The 22,408-nt window shown below is 39.6% G+C and overlaps 1 protein-coding gene across 5 annotated transcripts in view; it reads left to right on the forward strand.

Moving 5' to 3' along the window:
* Positions 1-22,408, forward strand: part of LHFPL3 (LHFPL tetraspan subfamily member 3) — a 518,831-nt gene that overhangs the window by 292,843 nt on the left and 203,580 nt on the right. The gene's annotated exons all lie outside the window — the stretch shown is intronic.

A 22,408-nucleotide genomic window follows, 5' to 3' on the forward strand; every position in this document is an offset into this window, starting at 1 on the left:
GACTACTAAGCCCCAGCTCAGGCCAGAATGCCGAGAGCACCAGGCAGGCCTGTCGTCACAAGTCATTCTCCATGCCCAGGCCTGGAGCTGGCTCTGGGCCACATGACCTGGAATCATGACTGCGCTATCCTTGGTTCCACGGCCCTCCAGGCCCCTCAGGGTACTCACCCCATCTTCGGTAAGGGTGGGAACCTACACACAGAGAGCCCCTGACTCACATGATAGTTGACTTTCAGAGTATAGGTTTTTTCCAAAACTGAAAAGCATTTACATCAGAGGCTTATTTTTCTTTTCTTTGTGGTGTGTGTGTGTGTGTGTGTGTGTGTGTGTGTGTGTGTGTGTGTGTGAATTTCTGCTTTTAATTATTTTTGCTTTTGTATTTTGAACTGATGTTGTTAGGGGTATACACTTTCATGGTTGTGAGAATTTCTTAGGGCAGTGTTCCTTTTTTTTAACATTTTTTATTGATTTATAATCATTTTACAATGTTGTGTCAAATTCCAGTGTTCAGCACAATTTTTCAGTCATTCATGGGAAATATACACAAAATGTTATGATAACTCACAGAGGCTTATTTTTCTGTAAGGAGTTTGTTGGGGGTCCTGATTCTTTTCTTTCCTTGCCCAGAAGGGACTTAACATAAAAGCAGGAGACAAGGCAACTAGTGGAGTGAGTAGGAACTAGAAGACTCTGGAAAGCAGCTTGACTCATTCCCTGCTTGACGTGTCTGTACCCCCATGTCCTGTAAGTTTGCACATAAGGAGGCTGGCAGCTATGTTTCCATTCCATTTTTATTACAGAGGGAGGCCGAGTGGTGGAGTTCCCCATAATTAAACCTCAAGGACACAGTGGTGCTTTCAGAATTGTGTCAGTAGAAGTGCTTCATGCAAACCAGTCACGGAAATAGATCAATCTAAGGACAGTGAATGGAAACCAAGTTTATGTTTGTATAAAAGTGAAAAACACACTTTAAACCATAGCCTAAAAGATCAATGATGTGGGTAAAGGAGGTGTATTACCCCTGGGGAGATTTTCTAAATTAACATTCCTTTCTCTCCTTCTGCGAAATTATGATACGTATCTTGGGGATATGACTCCTTTGACAATAATCATTATACTCAGCTCGGCTATTCATGGTTTGTATTGGAGCAGAAAGAAAATTCTGGAACTGACTAGAAGAGAGTTTTTCACAAAGCCAAGCTTTAAATAAATTATAACTTGTAGAAGCTGTCAGGCCAGGGTCAGGATTTGCACAACCTTCGCTGATGACCCCCAAGTTGTAATTCACACCCCCCCTTCCATAATACTTGCTGTGTCTATAACGGCACCTCTGCATCGCATTGCACTTGTAATTTGAGTTGTCTCCCCCACCTCAGGGTGAAGACAGACAGATGTCGTTCACCTTCATAGCAGCACCGTGCCTCATTCATAGATGCTGAAGATTTGTTTAAAAGAATTTCTTGTATTCAGACCCTTAAACACGTCCTCATTTTTTGCAGTGATGCCTTTGGACAAAATTCTGGATTTCTAAGATAAGCTTCTCAAGTAGCACTTGGACCCTAAATCGGTTTACTCATTTCTTCAGCAAGTGTTCATTAGCATGGACAATACTGATCATCTTACCTCTCATAGATTTTTAAATACATACTTTAAAATAACAGTTATCATTTTTGAAATCTCTATAAGTCCTGGTGATTTAATTTTAAGGTTTTTATGACTTAAAATGCTTACCTGTCTAATTTGAATCTACCTAAGTTGGCAGAAGCTCTGATATAAGTCCCTCCAGGATAACAGAATAAACTGTGTCTGTCGCTATGATAGGATTTTTTTTTTTTTAACTTCTGGGAAAAGCAAATAGCAGGAAGATCAAATTCCTCCAATAATGGATTTTTCCACTCAATTATTCAGCTGTCGAAGCTGCTGAGCCATGCAGAACTGGTTTCAAGACTGCGCCACTGCCAGATGAAGCTGTGGGGATTGTCAGTCTCTGGGGAGCCTGGGAATTATTTCAGAATGGTCACAAAGGACCATCAGAATTAGATGGACTTTACTGGGGGAAATCGGTTCTTTTCACCCTGGGGTTTACCAGCCTTCTTCTTCATCCTTCAAGGTTCTGAAGAGTCTCTCAGTAAACACAATTCTGTTATTTTCAACAGTCTCTAAAAGGTATCTATAACTAAATATTCAGATAACCTGGGTTTTGGCAGTGTAAACACAGCCAGTCTCCTTTTTTTTTTTTTTTTTTAAATCCATACGAAAAATTCTACACTATCAAATAAGGTTCCTAAACTTTTGAGTGATAGTTCTCAATCAAAATAATGGCTTTCACTTTGTTTCATAAGGACAATCCTTTTACCTCCCTCTCCTTTCCAATAATCTGACTTTTCAAAGACTTTTCTTAGTAATAGAATAAAAAGGAAATGGAGAGTTTTCTCCTATTAAAGCAAGTGAAGAAAATGGCCAGTTCCTTTGATTCCAGTGACAGTGATAAGCATGTATATTAATTTTCTTAATGGCTATCCTAGCTGTGTTTGGTTAAGTCTTACAAAATCATGCTCACTCATATTATAACTGCTGCAGTAGTATACACTTACGGCTTGAGAATGCTAGTCATAGAGTAATGAATGAAAAATATTTTATTGATGTGTACTTACAAATTACAAATACACACACACATACACTCATATGCACCATATACACAAAAATTCCAAGATCTACTCTGCACTTGATAAAGCTGACTGTGAAATTATAAACTCACAAACCTCAGTAAATGACATTTCTTAAAAAAGCAATCTTCACTTTAAGAGCCTCAAATCACATTTTTGGTGATTCAGTTTACAGATAACTTTCAAGAACATCCCTTTCGCGTAAAGCGATGTTTACCACTGTTGATACAATGACAAAAAAAAAACCCACCAAACTTACTTTTATATTAAGAGAGCAGAAAATTTAAGTCTTTTTTTTGAAGCTGGACTAAATCAAAAGGCCAGTTACTAAAAAGAAACACCATAAAAAATATTGAAAAGCTACTGCAGATTTGACAAGCTCTTATTTTTAAATATAAACAAGACATGTTTAGATGATGGCACTTGGGAGCTCATGGGGACTGAGAACGTGTAGTATGAACCCTATCATAGTCATCCATCTTTGTTTGGGTTACTTAAAGAGCATGCTTGGCACTTGGCCAAGCAGCAGTGACTGAGATTTGGAAGTAGGGAGACAAAGATATGGGAAGGCACTATTGCTTTTGTCATGGTTTTTTTGTTTTTCATTGTTTTGTTTTTGTTTAATTTTTTGTGGGTTTTTTCAAATTCATCATTTGATCGTGTCTATAGATAACAACTAGCTTTGTTGTTTTAAACAGCCTGACAGGTGACCAGGGCTGACTTGCTTTGACTCTGTATTTGAAATGCTCCATCATTTGTGAGCTTGGCAAATCACTTATCCTCTTTGAACCTCAGGTTTCTGTAAAAATGTAAAAAGTGGTGACGATGATAATATCACTCCTGCCTGCCTCAAAGGGTTGGGAGGAAGGTCAAGTGAGATCCTTACAATAAGGAGCTTTGAAAACCACAAAGCAATGCATAAATGTACGGTTCCATTCTAATGGTCTCAGAAGAGTTGTCTGCCTGACACACATCAAGCAATCCCTAAACCTTAACTACACTGCAAAACTGTGTGTTCAGATCAGTCACTTGTATGTCTGCCAAAGGCTTTGCAAAGCTCCCTGTGTGATGTTCCTTCTACAAACCATCACCATGGCATCACCATAGATTTGCACAACTGAAGACTGAGGGCTCGTGGCAGAGGGTCAGGTCAGCACCCACGGGATGCCAAGCCTGAGACCAAAGGCAGCACATCTGGCACCTAGAAGCACACCCACCTTTCCTTAAAGTGTGAATGAAAAGTAAAAGATCCTAATGCTGTTCTAGACATTGTGTCTGTCCTGTAGAAAGACTTAGGAAAACTCTGGCAGAAATCTAACCTTTTAAGCAAATGCATTCAAGTCCTGGTGTGGTATTAAGCCAGTCTAGTACAGAACAGTTTACAAAGGGAATTCTGCTCGATCCACCTACTTATGTGAGCAAGTTAAGTAACCTCTCTGTGCCTTGATCTTACCATCTGTGAAATGGAGATAGTAATGCACATCTGATGGGGGTCGTTAAAAGGATTAAATCTAAAAAAACCACACTTGGAACAGGCAACATAGTGAGTGTTCAATAAACGTTAGCTACAATTAGTTTTTTTTAATTACCTTATTTGAGATTTAAACTGCTATACCCCTACTGGTCCATCTATAATATGAATGTAAGCACCTACTCATCTCCTGCACGTAGTGATTTTTTTCCAGTAATTGAGATATATGTGTCTTGAGATACATAAGTAAATAATTTTTCTCTTTGGTTTAAGAGGCTGGACAAGATAAGGGATCTCTTAAATGAACAGGAAGAGGCACAGAATCACCAGTAATGGAAGTGGTGCAGAGGGTGCAAAACAGTAAACAGGAGAACAGTAAAGTACATTTAAAATGACACTACTGGTGTTACATGCTGCCCATAAAGCAGCCAACATGCAGCTCCTGCCAAGCTTATTCGCCATCACTTCCTAAATTTGGCTTGTGAGCGAGGAAGACATCTGGAAAAACAGTTAAAACAAAACAGTTTCTAATTAGTTTTAAAATATTTTAGTTAAAAAGTACAGTAATTAAATAATGAAATTCTGGGGATAAAAGGAAGAGGCTATTCTGGGAAGACACGATATTGCATTCTGAGACATTGCCAGTGGAGACATTTGCAGCTTGTGAGGGAAGCCTAATTATTTCTTCTTTAATTTTCCATAATGAAACTACTCAAACTGAAAAAAATACCCAAAATAATAACCTTTTTCCCACCACTAAGATTAAACAGACATCAACATTTTGCCTTAATTCCTTCCCAGACTTATTGTGAAAACCAAAATTATATCCACTTATTATGTTAGCTGATCCCCATTCTAGTATTGATTCTAGTTGGCTGTATAACTATTTTCTGTGACAAGAGATCCAATACAACAAATTAAAACTTGGGAGTAAATGTTAGATTCTGAGTTGTAAATAAACAATCCTCCTTGTATCTTCGATAAGACTCACTCGGCATCTTTGATTGAATTAATTAGTTTTTTTTTTAATTGACCAAAGCAAAGCCAACTCTCTACATTAGGGGGTATGATTTAAAGTACCTTAGAGATCTTACTTACTCAGTAACATTTTTCCCATCAAGTTGCCAATTCACCTATTGATCAATTGGAATTCTAATCACAACACACTCCTATGGGGTCTGTATTAGTTTGGGTTCTCCAGAAAAAAAGAACCAATTGGGTACACACATTTACACACACACACACACACACACATATACATATACATATACATATACATATACATATACATATACATATACATATACATATACATATTAAGAGATTTACTATAAGAAATTCATACTGTCCTTCAGGGATGTCCCAGAAAGGAGCTGTAGTGCTACGACAGTCCACTTTCAGGTGGTGCCTGCCTAGCATGGAGAGCCATCTCTAAACCAGCCTCAATCTTCCTCTGACAGCTGATCAGAGGGAGCTCCCCATGCAGCCATAGGTACAGGCTTGGAGAAAGAGGGCCGTGTAGCAGGTGTGGGGATCATGGGCATTTGAGCCAGTTCTTCATGTATTCATGTGTCCTCTCAGGGCCTGCTGAAGCTCAGTCCCATGTATTCCACTTCCATTTGGTGATGGAGTTTTGCTCAACATGCCCACCTTCAAGACTTGGTGAGTCAGGTAACACCCAGTTCATGACAGGCAGCTCAGGCTGCCTGGGAACTTGGTAGCTCATGGTCCAGCCTCAACCAAGGCCCAGGAGGCAGCCAAGAGCTGTTCCTCAAGAGGAGAGTATCGTTGACTCTGGAACAACACAGGTTTGAATTGCTTGGATCTTCTTAACATGCGATTTTTTTTCAAAACATGCATAGTACAGTCCTATGTGATCTGTGGTTGGTTGAATCTGCGGTTGTAGATACACACAGCCAACTGTAAAGGTATACATAGGTTTTCAACTGTGCAGAGGTTCACGTTGTTCAAAGGTCAACTATAGTTGCTTTGCTCCAAAATCCTAAAAGCTCGCACAGTGATTCAGCATAGGGAACTGACTGCCAAAGGCTGCAAACAGCATCCCCTCCATCCTCTGACTCTTCAAGCACCCTTGGATCTGCTGCGTCTTGCAGCCAGCCAGGAGGGTGGTTCCACAGCAGCCGGAACCTGTTGCAGAGCTGCTTTTGTTCTCAGTCACGTTCAAAACTAGCAGCTTTTTGGCTCACTCAGTAAGTGGTCCAGGCTAACACACTTAAATGAGGAATGTGTTGCCTCTGTTGTAGAAGGGGCCAGATGCAACGACTTATCCTTCACCTCAAAAGGTGAACGGGCATCCCAACATGCCCCTCACCACTGCACCCCTAGACATTTCAAGAAAGTGGACGTCCTCTGAACTTTTGTCAGATTTATTTCTCAGCCTCTGACACATAAATGTCTAAGAATAAGTCTTAAGTGGTTTCTACTTCTTGCTCACTACGTTCAAGCAGCACAAATTCATCAGTGTAATTGGCCTGTATAATATATTATTGAAGGAAAGGGCAATTTAGATCCCTGCAAACTAGATTAAGACATAGGGCTGGAGAGTTGAGGTAGGACAGCAAAGGTGTATTGCCAGCTGAGAGCAAACTGCTTTTGGTGGTCTTTACCAACACATATCAAGAAAAAAGCATTTGCTAGATTAATAGCTGCATACCAAGTCCCGGGAAATGTGTTAATTTACTCAAGCAATAAAATCACATTTAGTACAGCAGCTGCGGTTTGAGTCACCACCTGGTTAAGCTTACAATAATTCACTGTCATTCCCAAGATCTATCTGTTTTCTGTGTAGACCTGATAGGTGAGTTGAATGGGATGTGGTGGGAACCACCAGTCCTGCATCTTTCAAATCCTTGATGGTGGCACTAATCTCTGCAGTTCCTCCAGGAATGCAGTACTGCTTTTGGTGTACTGTTTTCCTGGGCAGAGGCAGTACTAGTGGCTTCCACCTGGACTTTTCCACCGTGGTCCTTCTCATTCCATAGGTCAGGAAATCACTGTGGGGATTCTGCCAGCTGCTCAGTATCCATCCCAATGATGCATTCTGAAACAAGAAATAACCACAGGATGGATTTGCGGACTCACTGGGCCCACTGTGAGACAAACCTGAACTGAAAATCCATTGATCACCTGATCTCCATAAGCCCCTACTCGCACTGGTGGACCATGATGACATTTGAGATCTCCTAGAATTAGTGTCAGTTCAGCACCAGTGTCCTGTAGCCCCTGAAAAGTTTGATTATTTCCTTTTCCCCAGTGCACAGTTACCTTGGTAAAAGGTCATAGGTCCCTTTGGGGATGGCTGGAAGAAAGATTAATAGTTCAGATTTGGGCAGTACACCAGGATCCTTCCCCAAGGGGACCCAGCCTCCCTTTCATTCAAGTCGTCTGGAAACTGGTTCATATCTGGGAAGTGATTGGGGTGCCATGATTGTTTTTATGACTCAGGTTGGACTTTTATTCATTTGACCTCCAAAAAAATTCTGCTTATGCAGCCCAAAATTTAGTAGACTCCTGTCTGTTTTACTTCTATGAATACCATGAACAACTAGCCAATACCACAGGTTTGCAGTGTCAGACTATTCTGATCTCTGCTTTGACTCTGCTGTCCATTATGGTAACCACACCCACCTCGCCTTTGAGATTCAAATACTGCCACTTGGCCCTTCCCATCCTGGTATCTGATTACTCCCACTACCTTTAGGTTACTGAAGTCAGTGACTGCTGTCCCCACTGTAACATCTAGTCTGCACAGAAGAGCCATCAGAACTCTTTAAGGATACTGGGGCACCCTTCACAAACTTATTTTTCACAGCAGTGGTAAAAGATATATCTTCTGGTGGGTGAGTAGGTCTTAAATAGTAAATCCTCTCTAACATTCCAGTCTCCCTAAGCTTTTGAATCCTTTCCTCTACATTAAACCAAGGCAGGTCTGGTATTCCCAATTTGCATACTGTGGATCACTCTTTAATCTGTGTTTCAGCGAACCAAACAAACAAACAGTTACAGCCCTTTCTAACTACCCAAGCTGCAACATTAAATGCAAAATCCCTGCTTAGTGGGCTTATATCAATAAATTCTGCCTAATCCAACTTTGTATCCCTTCCACCATTATCCTACACCCTCAGTATTCATTCCTATACATGTTCCCCAGATTTCTGTCTATATAAATTAGAAAACTCAAGTAATTCTTTTGGAATGTAGCACACCTCCTCCTGGATCATACTTTGTACCTCACCTATAAGTGCCTCCTGGGACTTGAGACTAGTTACAGGTCTAGAAGTGAAGAGAGGTAGGGATGAGTCCTAAGGAGAATTCCAACCTACCACGTGATACTGCTGGAAACGAATATCATTACCAAGAAATACAGGCTGCATGGGGAGGGATAAAGGCAGAAAACACACAAGGGCACACTTCATGCACTGCACAGTTTTGCCCTAGCTAATTAGAGGAAGGATGTATTTGTTAGAACACCTGAAAGTACCTGAATCAAAAGGCAAACAAGGAAGACTAGTCTCTGATGTTTAGCTCAACTCAGAGAAGTTGGCAGTGAGGATAGTTGACTGTAGTGAAAGAAAAAAACGAAAGGGGTAAAAGAGAAATAGAATCATCTTTGCTCAATCTTCCCATTCCCAAGCTTGAAATTAATTATAGAGGCAAAAGAGGAAACATGGGGTCAAAATAAGATGGTTGATTAATTAAAAGACAGAATATATTAACAGAAAAGAAATTTAGATAGGTTTCTGTGTAGGGATAATAATAGAATAAGAATAGTTACAAATATATGAATTAAATCCCAATCTAGATCGTTTGAGAGAGAGAAGTTAATACAGAGGTGTTGAGCCTTGTATGATAGATATTGCAATCCTGGGCTGCCATGTACACCTCAGGTTGGTGTGCAGGCTCTTTGGGAGCATGTCATCCACTTCTGACACAGCATTTGCCTACAGTAAGTGCTCAGTGAAACATGTCATATCCCAGCTTTGCATTGGACAATTATCACAAGTACTTTTCCATTATTAGGCAACAGTCTAATTTTTGTTCTTCTTTTGGAATTACATGGTATGTGAAACATCAGAGAACTTAATTACTTAAGTATGTTTGGAAATTCTAGACCAGAGATTAAGAATATAGGCTTTGGAGTCAAATCAGATTTTTAATCCAAACTCCTCTATCTATTAGCTCTAGGACTTTAAATGTTAGTGAATGCCTCTGACCTCAGTTTCCACATTTGTGAATTAGTGCTGATTTTAGTTACCTCGCAGGTTGTTAAGGATTGAATAAAATATGTCACGTATTATCCTGACGCTTCAATAGTGATGATGGATGGATGGATGGATGGATGGATGATGGATGCTTGCTCAAGAACCGAAACAAATCAATAAATGCCTCAAAAAGAAATGAACGCACTTAGAAATACCCAGTTTAGAATAAAGAGAAGCCCCACAAAATTTTATAGGGTACTGCGACCTCTCTAATTACTGCTAGTAGGTTTAGAAGTTTTTGAATGCCCACACAATGTGTTTGGTTGGGCTTCTAAAATTTGACTATGAATTCAAAAGCCGAAAAAAGAGCTCTTGATGAAAGCCCCCCAGGCACCTGTGCTCAGATCTAAGCCTTCACACCTCTCAGCTCGTGGAATTGTGGGCCAGTACAGAGATGGGCTGCTGTGAAGGATGACGCGGCTGCTGTGCTTAGAGAGGCTGACGTTTCATTTTCCTAACTGCCTTGCCAAATGATCCTCTTCCTCTTCCTCCATAGGCTATCTTTGAGAATCCAAATGTTGTGAATTAACCTGTGGCATTAATATAGCTTCCATGTTCTTGAACTTTTCATACCAGTGTTTTTCTAGGCCATACTCAGCTCTCATGTTTATGCTTGAGAGGTGGAATTGGAGTAACTCATTCAGAAACAAATATGCAAAGAAATGTATTTAACAATCATAGTGCTTGTAATGAAAGCTCCTCAAATGTGGACTCCAGAAAATTTGACTGTGAATTTACAAACTCATATCAGAGAATAGAATGGTGGTTACCAAAGGAGGTGGGGCAACGAGGAAATGTTGGTCAAAGGGTACAGACTTTTAGTTATGAGATGACTAAGTTCTGGAGACCTTAGTATAGCATGGTGTCTGTAGTTAATAATAATGTATTGCATACTTAAAATTTGCTTAAGGAGTAGATCTCAAGACTTCTCACCTTACACATACATACACAAAAGGTAACTCTGAGATGATGGACTTGTAAATTAGTTTGATTTGTTGTAATCATTGCACAATGTATATGTATATCAACACATGTTGTACACCTTAAATATATGCAATTCTTATTTGTCAGTCATACCTCAGTAAAGCTGGGGGTGTGGGAGGAGTCAGTACTAAATGATGCCAGAGCCTCAGAGCTTTTTAAAAGCTCCATGCCCAGATAGAAACTCCACAGATCAGCAGATCTAGGTGAAAAGCAACTTGAGCCATTTAAGAATTTTTATGAAAAAAAGCTCTATTGCCTTGAATCCTAGAATTGCTTTTCTGTGAAATTGCAAATGACCCTCAATGCCTTTTAATTGCTGCTGTCAAAGAAAGGGATCCTGGGCCTAGAAAAAGATCATGCTTTTGAAATTACCTTTTCAGAACCAGTAGAAAGGCTAAAAGTGGCCAATGGTTGATGAAAGGTGGTGATAAAGAGTAGTTTATTCCTCGTTGCCTTGCATACCCACCCCATCCCCAACACCAACCCATCTACCCTCCACTCATCAGCGTTTGCCAGGATAACTCCAACCTGTCTTAATCATCACTTCCTTTGTCAAGTATCCCCAGCCACTCTGCTACTAAAATTAGATTAGACTATCAAAGAAAAATTGCACCAGACAAGTTGAATAGGCAGGGAAGATTTTATTCAAGACTCTAGCAACAGTAGAGAGAGACTGAACTCAGCTCTGTTGAGAAAGAAGGTGGGAGAAGTTTTAAGCCCTGGAGTGAGCAGTGGAAAGGTTGGTGACTGTGAGTAGGCCACCTGTGTTTGCCAATTGGCACTTAAGTTAGGCATCTACACCCACCTCACCACCCAGACTGAGAAGTAGGGGTGGTATCTTTCTTGATGATTACACTTCAAAGGGATGGCTCCCAAGTCCTTGAGAAAGACATTCTTAGGCTGTAAAACTGGCAAGAGATTGGGAGATTTAAATGCCAAAGGGACAGAAAAGGAATTTACAATGACAAGTTTTCTAAGAAAAGGGTGACTATGGGGGCCTAATGTCAGGATTCAATCTGTCTAAAAGTCTTGTCAAGGGGAACATTAAAGACATCTTAGTCAGGGTCCTTCTGTCTGTTATATGCTTTCATGCACTTTCCTAATAGTTGCTCCAATGACAATTATTTGTTTGGGCTTCTAAAAATTTCACTGTGAATTTACAAGTTTAAGAAGAATTTTTGATGAGAGCCCCAAAGGTACCTGCCTTGAGTGTAACTGGTTTGTTTAGTGTTTGCCCATTTGGGCAGGGAGAGCGTCTCTACTTTGTTCACCACTATCTCTTTAGTACTGAGTGCCTGGCACATAGCAGATGCTAATCGAATATTTGTGGGAAAAGCAGAAAGTATTGAAAGAATCCAGTTTCTTTGGAATTCCTCCCTGCTCTTTCTTTGTTATCACAGGGTTAAAGATTCATTTGGATATTGGATAAATGAAGAAGGACTTAATTTGTTAATTTAGAAATATTTACTGCAATGACCACAGCACTGTCCCATCTAAATAGCTTTATCTTTTACCTGATTTTCCCTTGCTAAGTCAAGTAAACACTGGTGTAACAGAAGTCTGCACATGGAATGCACAAAATATTTTTTCCTGTATGTGAGCTGGCTCAGACTGATAGATTAGCCCTGATAAGTGTGGGAAAATTTTGCATACCCTCAAATTCACAAAGATGCTTTAAGAAGATAAATAGCACGTGTCTCCTTAAAAAATTATTTGGGAATGTTTGTACTAATGTCATTTTTTTTTCAAAAATACTTCCTCACAGCAAGTAAAAGCATTTACAATCATCCTTTTGATCATTCTTTTTCAGAAATAGTCATTGTACTTTTATAAACACTTAAAATCATTACTCAAGCCTCTATCCTTGGACTAGAAGAATAAGTTCTAATAGAAGAATGAAAGTATTCCCAGAACCTGGAACACAAGCTCCTCAATAGGGATACTTCCCCTAAATTCAGTAAATCAGCTGCCTTTTTAAAAAGTAAAGATGATTGTTAACTGAATGTGAAGCCCTATGAAACAAACTTGATTAAAATGAATCTAGAAATTTTAAAACTTTTTCTAGCTGCCAAGAATCACTCAGCGTTTTCCATACATGGCATGAAACAGCATTCTTAAATCATAACACAAAATAAAGTCTTTCACTTCTGCCGGGACTATCCAGTGGTTGCGCGGTAAAGACAACAAAAGCGAATTTACTCCTTTACATATTTCATTGGTCCCTTCCAAAGTTTCAGAGTTGGCAGAGTTTTCATAAAGGCATCTTACATTTCTTTTGTATTTCCTAGATACAATTCATGTTTACATAATGCTTAAACACCTGGACGCAAAGATAGAAATCTAATTAATACTTTATGGGTTTTTTCTAGATAATATCTAGTATCTGTATGTTTCCAGATGCCTGAATCATAGACACATAGTTTTCAACAAATAATTATTAGATGTATGGCTTGACATCCATCCAAATGCTCTAACTTCAGATAGATCCCGAACTCACTACTCTGTGGCTTCAGTAATGACTTCAAGCTGAGACTTCAGAGTTTTAGGGTTTTCTTTAACCTATTCATGACAATAGTAATTCCATAGTTTGTTGAAGACAATATCTGAGCCACTGTCTGTGTATCTAGAGGAAATTTGCAATCTGTGCATGCATGCTGTATCAATAATAGTGCTTTACCTGCCAGGCAACAGAAAATGAACTCAAAATAACTGAGGCCTTAAGCTTTGATAATAAGTTATAGAATTATCTCATTGGTGAGGTGATTCCAGACTAGTTGAATCTGCAGCTTAACAATAGCATCACTGGCCAGTATTTCTGTTCTGCAGTATTCCAGGTATCTTCCTTTCCCTTGGGACCAAAAGATAACTGCCCCAGATCTAGATATTGTGTTGAAGAGACAGGACATCTTTTCCTACATGTCCCTTTTTATCAGCCAGGGAACTTTTCTCTGTGGTCTTTCACATTGCCTCATATTATTCAATCACTCGTGCAGGCCTAAGCTAGTCACTCTCCAAAAGAATGAGACCATCATGAAAACAGAATACCCAGGATCTCCCCTAATTGGAGGTCCAGGTTCCACCAGTAAGGAAGGAGGGGATGGCTTTGGGTATTCCAAAGTCCCTAGAGCTCATCCAGTCATTTCTTCATACGCAACATTTTGAGTGCCTACTTCAGAGACGAGGGATAGAGCAGTGAGCAAAACAAATTAAGCCCTGCCCACATTAAGCTTATGGTCTAAAGACAGGAGATATTTAAACATAAACAGAAATAAAAACAGAAACCAAGGAGATGAGTGCCATGGAGGGGAAAAAGGGAGATAAAGAGGCTTGGGGTTTTCTGGTTCTGAAGGTAGTGTGTGTATATTTGTGCACTGGGGGTAGGGGGAGGGCATTTGGGTTGTTGCTGTATTATATCTGATGAGGTGTCATTTAACCAGAGACTTGGGATGTAACTGAGTGAAACGAGAAGACATCACAGGGTTTGAGGAATGATGTGATCTGACTTAACATTTTTACAAATAGACAGTAAGTGGGCAAGGGCCAAGGAGGAACACCATGAAGATGCCATGGGTGTATTGAGGTGAGAGATGATGTAGACTTGGTGTAGGGTATTAGCAGAGGAGGAGAGAAGTGGTGGCATTCTGGATACACTTGCTAATGGAAGATTGGACATGGTGTGTGAGAAATAGTCAGTGATGATTCCAGAGACTTTGAGCTGAGCAACCAGGACAAGATTACCATGAACTGAGATGATAAAGATTATCCAGGGACTAGCCTCAGGGAAATAGGGGCAGGTTTCGTTACTGCCCACTGGATTTAGCAACATGGAGATCATTGGTGATCTTAACAAGAGAAGAGTCTTTTGGTAGAATGGTGGAGATGGACATCTCATTGGAGCACCTGCCTACTCCTAAGGAATGGGGCTCTGAGAATGGCAGCTCTGTGTTATAAAAACTTAAGTAGTGCAGAGACAAGCTTTTCAGTAAACACTCTGCCCAGAAATGTACATAGGTACAAATCTTGTCTGTCCTGCCAAAATACTTGATGTTTGCAGAAGCCAGTAGCACATCCCAAAACTGACATAAGCAGCTTGCACCACTGTTCATTGGCTTGGTGGTGGCGGTAGTTGTCGTCTTGATAGGGGTTTCATTTTCCCAGCACCTTTCCTCCACCATCATGAGCAATTTCATCATTTTCTTCCATGGTACCCATTTTATTCACCATTGTATCCCAGCACAGTGCCTGACTCAAAGTAAGATTTCAGTACACATTTATTGACTAAATACATGTCTATTCACAACAGGACTCCCAGGTATGACTGAAAAAAAGGGTTATGTTCAGTCCTTGTTGGTTGTTTTTTTTTCCCCATAATCTCTTTCCACAGTAGCTCCATAAAACAGCTGTTCTTTTTCTTTTAATAGCCAGACATTTTTTTCATCTTGGCTTCTTGCTGTAATATATAATACCCATTACTGTACTTTGATAAAGATTGTGTTTTATAACCATGAAAACAAGTGAAGAATAAAGAAATTCTGTAATGAAGAAAATAATACCTCAGTGCTTCAGTGAACAGATGCTTGATTAACAACCGCTGCCTTGTGCAGTGCTTACCACAGGCTTTCACACAGGCTCATAGAACCCTCATCACAGCCCTACAGGGAAGGTACTATTATTATCGCTCCCATTTTACAGATGTGGAGATTGAGACTTAAAGAAGTTAAGTGTCTTGTCCCAACTTTCATGGCTGATAAGTCCGAGAACCAGGATTCAGACCCAGGTTGTCTGGCTCTGGAGTCCACGTTTTTTAACACCCGTTTCGGCTGCCTCCTTTTTAAGGCCTTGCCTCCTCCAATTCCTTGTACATTGTTTGATCATCTTAGCTTTACTTGTCTTCCCATTTCTGAATAAAAAACTTACTTGGGCTATGTCATAGACCTAAATAAGCTAAAGAAACATACTCATTCTTTTAAAAATCGTTCTTGTTTTCAAGGAGAGGAGCTGTACATTCTGAAAAGGAAGGGTAATGTAAAAATCACTAGATTTGGATTATTTGATCCAAATGAGAAAGTAAGATGCAGAAAGGTCACATGATAGCTAAAACCCCACACCCCATACCTTTTAGGTAGAACTGGGACTAGTACACATATATTTTGCCAGCTACTTAGCTGGGTTTGGGGATGGTATCTTAATGAAGTTCAAAATGATGTGTGTGGTACCCTTTGCAGATTCAGGACAGCTGAAAGAATAGGCTCCCTGGTAGCTTCTCAGTTCATCCCTACTTAGTAATTTGTCACTCAGTGATCACATAAAACCATTAGTTGTGTTGTAGCAGGAGCATTGCTCAGGCTTAATGCTGTCCCTTTGGACTCCAGGAGAAATGAGGCAGCATGCCATGTGTTCTGCGGAGAGTGGGAAACTCGAAAGGCTTTGTAAGACTGTACAAATGGGTCTTTTTTAAAGATATAAATGACTTTAGTAAGAATAATATACAGTTTCTCATATATAGTGACAACTTATAGTATCTTATTTGTCACTAATAATATTTATTTCTGACACTATTTTTAAACCACAGTGTGAAAAATATTCTATCATTAATTCCATTGCTTTCTTTTAATCTCTTCTCTGTACTTCTGCTGTTTTTCACATACTCCTTTTATCATGACTTTCTCTAAAATTTTTAATCTAATGCCACTGGTACTTTAATGCTACGTATCAGCTTATAAATAATAGTCCCTTGTTCTTGCTTCAGAGTTTTTTGTTTCGTTTTGTTTTTGCCAGTGCTCATCATGTTCCTTTTATAATTCAATTAAAGTTTATATTAATTCAGAATGATTTGGATGAGAGATATTCTGGTTAATAAAATAATACACATTTATTCTAGTTAGTAGAATACTACATGTTTATTAAATCAATATGCTGAGGTATCAATTTTCAAATAATTCAAATTAAATAAACTTAACAACTTAATGCTCATTAATTTATTCCTTTAATAAGAAAATATTTATTAGCCAAATCAAGCAGTGTTCTAGATACTGGGAAAATAATACTGTCATAACTTTGCTCTTCAAGGAGTTTATGGTCTACTTGGGGAGTAGACAAGTGTCATACGGTACAGCAAGTGTCATATGGTGAGGGTAAGAACACAGCGCTTAGGGGACCTTCAGACAAGTCTGTGACCCAGCCTTGGGACATCAGAGAAGCAAGCAAATCTTGTTAAAGATAGTTTGATCTTGAATGATCCAGAGAACACTTTGGGGTCTAATAGTCCTTACCTTTGTTATTAGAAACAGTTACCACTCTATTAGTTCATAAAAGTGTTTATTAAGACTTTGACAGACGAATGATGAATAAGTCCTTTTTTCTGTATCGATTGTGTTACAGATTTTTTGCTTCCACCTCACCTTTTGCTTCCTTGTCCAATTGTACAACTTTTGCCTCCATTTTGACCATTTATCACTGCATGACGCTCTGCTTTTTCCCTTCAAGTCTGTGATTCTTTCAATACTTTCATAAATCAACATCCATTTCATTTCTTCAGGGACTCCTTATCAGTCTTAACCCCTTGTCTAAGCCTCCACTTTGGTCTTTTGTTACACACAACAACTCTAGTCAAATAGAAATACTTTTTATCTTTAGTGTCACTCTTTTTTTCCCCAAGTGATTTTCCATTTCTAAGTACTCCATGGCCTAGAGCTCTTTAACTCATCATTGAGGGTCTTGAAACGGCAATAATTCCTGTGTGTAGGAGCCCAATTTGGGGGTTTGTGATTAACAAGAAGGCAGAATGAAGTACCCAGCTACTTTTTCTGGTAGCCAGAGTGCTAATGAAGAGAAAGATACGATGTAGTTATGACTGAGGTTGACCTTCAAATGTCATGAGGTCAAGGAACATCTTTTGTTTCCTTCCTCAGAGAAAAAGCCCTTTCCTTAACCCTTTATGGTGTAAGTCTCTACCCTCTTCAGGAAAAGCCCCAGCCCCTGCTCATAGAAGTTGGCTTTCTTCAGGCATTTGTCCAATACATCCTCCCTTACACAGGCAGTCCAAGAAGCAAAATGAGGACTCAGGTTTCAAGTTTCTTTATCTTCTACAACTTCTGTGGACCCATCCCCAGTTCTCCCAAATTTTAGTCTCCAACCCTACCCATGATCCCATAACACCTCTGCTGCCCATCCAAAGGCAGACTGAGATCTGGCCCTAAAAATTAATTTGGGGGCTCTTGAAGTTTACTTGAATTGGGTTTTTTCCCCTCCTGTTGATAGATTAATAGAAAACCCTAATATTCCATGAGAGAGATTTCACTGAAAGAGTTTGCCACTCCAGAAACAAGCATGCTCATGTTTTTGCATGTGGCCTTTCCTAAGAGCACAATGCGCATCTGTGATTTCCCAGAGGTAACACATTTATAAATGGAATTACTGCCCACTCCGCCAGACTCATACTGAAAGAAGCAGCTGCTGCTGGAATGAATGACAAAGACCACTGAAGAGTGAGCAGGGCAAGAGGGGGCACCTAGAACTTCCAAACAGAGGTGATGACCTTGACATCTTTCCCTCCATGGAGCTGGTGGATCACTTAATCTTCCTACCATCTATGGAGATAATGGCAGGCTAGGGAATTGTTCTCTCTCTCACAAGGGGGTTGTAACTGGCCTTTTAGTTGCATCTGTAACTAGGATAAGAGATGGCAGCATGCACACTCCAACTTCAGTCCTCGTATTTTATCATAGAATGTTAAAAGGAAGGAAGGCCAGAAGAGAGGACCCCTCTACTGATATAGGTCACAAAACTTTAGCTTTATAACAACTTTGAACTCTATGTCCCCAAAGAATTTTTTTTAAATTAGCCTCTCATGCTCAATCTTCCGGTCTTTTAGTAATCCCTGCTGACACCAAAACACATCATCTTCCATCCACCAAAAAATCCTCTTCCCACCCAGGAAGATGAAGCATATGTGTTTACAATGACTTAAATTCCCTCAATTTCTACTTACTGTGGCGTAAACAATGAGCCCTCCGAGTGTGCTAGATCGTGTGGGGCAACAGTACCCACCAGCCACCAAAAGCCCTATTGAGATATAATTCACATACCATAAAACATACCTATTTAAAGCATACAATTCAGTGGTTTTTAATATATTCACAAATTGTACAACCTTTACAACAATTTATTTTAGAACATTTTCATTACCTAACCCCCTCCCCCCATATCCTCATGCTCAGTAGCAATCACTATCCCTTTCCCTTCCCCGCTTCCCACCCTCCAGCCCTAGGCAACCACTAAGCTTCTTCCTGTTTCTGTACTCCCTATTTTGGACATTTCATGTATGAAATCATACAGTATGTGTTCTCTAGTGACTGACTTCTTTCACTTAACTTGATGTTTTAAAAGATCATCCATGCTGTTGCTTGCAACAGTACTTCATTCCTTTTTTACTGCCAAATAACCTTACGTTGTATGGATATACCACCTTTTGGGTATTCATTCATCAGTTAATAGACATTTGGGTTGTTTCCACTTTTTTTGACTATTATGAATAATAGTATACATTTGTGTACAAGTTTTTGCGTAGACGTATGTGTTCATTTCTTTGGTATATTCATAGCAGTAGAATTGCTGGATTAGATGATAACTCTTATGTTTAACCTTTGGAGGAGCTACCAGACTGTTTTCCAAAGTGGCTGCAACATTTTACATTCCCACCAGAACTGAATGAGGGTTCTGATTGCTCCATATCCTTACCAACACTTGTTATTTTCTGTCTCTTTTATAATAGCCATCCTAATAGATATGAGGTAGTCTCTCATTGTGGCTTTTATTTTCATCTCCTTGATGGCTAATCACACTGAACTTCTTTTCCTGTGTTTATGGGCCATTTATATATCTTCCTGGGGGAAATGCTCATTTTTTATTATTGAGCTGTAAGAGTTCTTTCTATATTCCAGATACAAATCATATGTATGCTTAGTGAATGTTTTCTCCTCCCACATGCTCTTGTGCATTGTGATCTTGATATTCCTCTTTCAGCCTGGGCTGACTCTTTGGCCCCTTTGACTGATATGTGACAGAAGTGATTCTGAGTGACTTCTGAGTCTGTTTCTTAAAGAAGTGTCAGATTATGCCTTCAGACTTAGAAAAAACTTCTCCTTGGAACCTAGCTGCCATGCTGTGAGAAAGCCCAGTAGCCCTGGGGAGAGGCCCACGTGAAGGAAAACTGAGGCCTCTGGCCAATGCCTCCCACTGAGCTCCCAGCCAAAGTCAGGGTGAACCGCCAGCTACGTGAGTGAGGCCATTTTGGACCTTGTGGGTATTCCAGCACCCCAGTCAATGCCGTGTGAAGCAGAAGAACCATGCAGATGAGCCCGGTCCAAATGTCTGACTCAGAATCATGAGTACATCAGATGCTGTTGTTTTAAGCCACTAAGTTTTGAGGTAGTTTGTATCACAAAAGTAGATAACGGAAACCCTGGGAAAGTGACTGTTTGTGTCTGATTTAGAAATAAAAGGTTATATTTACTGAGAAACTTACTATAGAAGAGATGATGTTCTTTGGTGTTACAATTATGATCCTAAGTCTTGACTACTGTGGATGCTGGAAGGTTTTTCAGGCCGTTAGTCTATAGTTATCCCTCAACTGGAACATTGCTTCAAATTTAACCCAAATATCCTAAAACCTTTACACATATCTAAAAATGGAGCCTCCACCTTTAAAAACAATTCAGGGTGCAGTTTTTGGAGTTGTAGCTGAGCTCAGCAACCCAGCTACTAGCTGAGTAGGTAATCCTGAGAATCAGAAGCTTCCTGTAATTAATTCCTGTGGTTTGTGTATAAAGGAGGATCTGCTGAAAATCAAAAATTCCTAGGAATTTCAACTATTCTAATAGTCACTTGTGGATAAGTCACTTCTTCATCTCCTTGGAACTTGTCTTCCTCCTGAGCTCCACAGAGTCCCACAGGGTATGTGGCGATGCTTCAGCTACAGTTCCAGGAGGAAGGTGGGGTGAGAAAGGAGAACGAGGCCAGTGGGTGGGCCTCCACAGCACCATCCCATCAAAGTATCTCTGCTTTTTTTCTGACTTAAATATTGGAAAAAAGAAGGGAGTCATCATTTTGAATTATTGTTACTATTTTGAAGAAAGAGAGAGAGGGATGGATGGAGGATGAATAGGAGGATGGATAGAAGGATGAACAAGAGGAAGAAAAATGTTCTTGAGAGATCATTTAGTGATATCTCTTCAACTCAAAAAAAAAAAAACCCACAAAAAACAGAAGCATCACAAGAAGTGACAGGTTGAGATTTGTGAATGGTGTTCGCTTCTTCTTTCTTTCCATAGTGGAAAAGCTGGATGTGTCTTTGGTTTTCATACATGAGAGATATTTGTCTCCAGAGAATTCATTAAAGAGCAAAAGGAGAATAAATCTGGGTTCAGGTATAAAAAGAACTTTCTGACCATGTGGGATGTTAATCATTGAGATGGTTTATGGATAATAAGCATTGTGTTTTTACCACCTTAAAGATTATGAAGAATTAAATATTCATCTTCCCATACCTGTTTAGGTGACACTTGCCTGTGGGTTATATGCAGAGGGCCCTTCTTGCTTCTAATTTGTTAAAACATCTCTGAAAATCATGTATAGTCAGATGAACTCTTCACTTAGATGGTCCTTGCATTAAGTCTCCACCCAGATAATTTTTAAGTATTGTACAATTATTTGAAAGATAATAACTATATTTAATATATTGTCCTACTTCATCAAACAAAATGTGTGAAAAGAAGGTGACATTCTAAATTAATTGTGATGTTTATTTGAAAACAATGACTGTAATTACATTTGGCATTTTGGGCTTATCACAGAAAACAGCCAACTTAAACAACAAACTTACAATTCTGCCTTTTTGTTCTATGAGAAAAATGCTGCCCATCTCAGTTCCACAGTATAGGAGACCAGACTCCTCCTGTTCACGAGAAGTCCAGCAGCAGTAATAAGCATGGCACTCCAGCAGGGAGAGAAGCAACACTTTTCTTTTTCTCTCTTCAAAGTGTCTACTAAACCTGCCTTAATTTTGTACCTTTATACCTTATCTATAAAGGAAGGAAAAGACAATATTACCCTTTTTATCCTTGGTGTTTCTGTTGAGAGTGACATCACTAGGCATTTGGGATGCGAACAGCAACCTCTCTTGCTCATTGACTGTCCTCCACCTCTAAGTTACAAACAACTGCAGTCACTGAGTGGTCAAAGGCCCACCTAAACTTGAAACATCAAGGGGAAACTTTTTTACCAATCTATGAACAACTCCCTGGGATCTTTCATGCACTGGATGTGACTTTATCAACCAAACAAAATCAAGTTTACCCACACAGGAATGGCAATGTTTAAAATGTTCACATGGTACTCACATCATGAAACTTCTTCAGAGTTCCCAAAACAACACCCCAGCCAGCTGTCATCTTCCCTCCCATGGCTCTGCTGCCAGAGCCAATTTTGCCTGACAGGCCTTAATAAGCTCCACTTTCACACTTGGCATATACTCAGTAAGAATAAACAATACAACATTCTGTAGTCATTTCTTTCATATAAATAAGACGGTAATATTGTGGGGAAAACATCCTCCAAGCCTATGTAATTTTTTCACTTTAATCAAAATATGCACTAGCTCCAGGACCTAATACTTTAGGTCCTGCTCCTTACAAGATTGCTTTCCAGAGGGGGTGGTGTGTGTGACTCATTATCAACCCCAAAGACACCTAGGGCCCTGAGCATCTGACTTCCTGCCTCTAGAGTCCAACTGTTCACAGCTACCAGTGTCAATATCAGAGGCAGACAGTTCAAACTTGCATTCTATTTTTTCACTTTCCCAATTAGGAATCCACAATAAGCTGAGTTTCTCTGACTTGCCTGATAGCCTTTCTTTGTTCTCTCTTTTAATTATTTAAAATACTTACCGCCACTCCATCCTTCATTTTATGGTCCTCTTTGTTGTGATCTGGGGTCCTCAATCTAGT

Source organism: Camelus dromedarius, chromosome 7 (genome assembly GCF_036321535.1).
Source record: "Camelus dromedarius isolate mCamDro1 chromosome 7, mCamDro1.pat, whole genome shotgun sequence".
NCBI lineage: Eukaryota > Metazoa > Chordata > Mammalia > Artiodactyla > Camelidae > Camelus > Camelus dromedarius.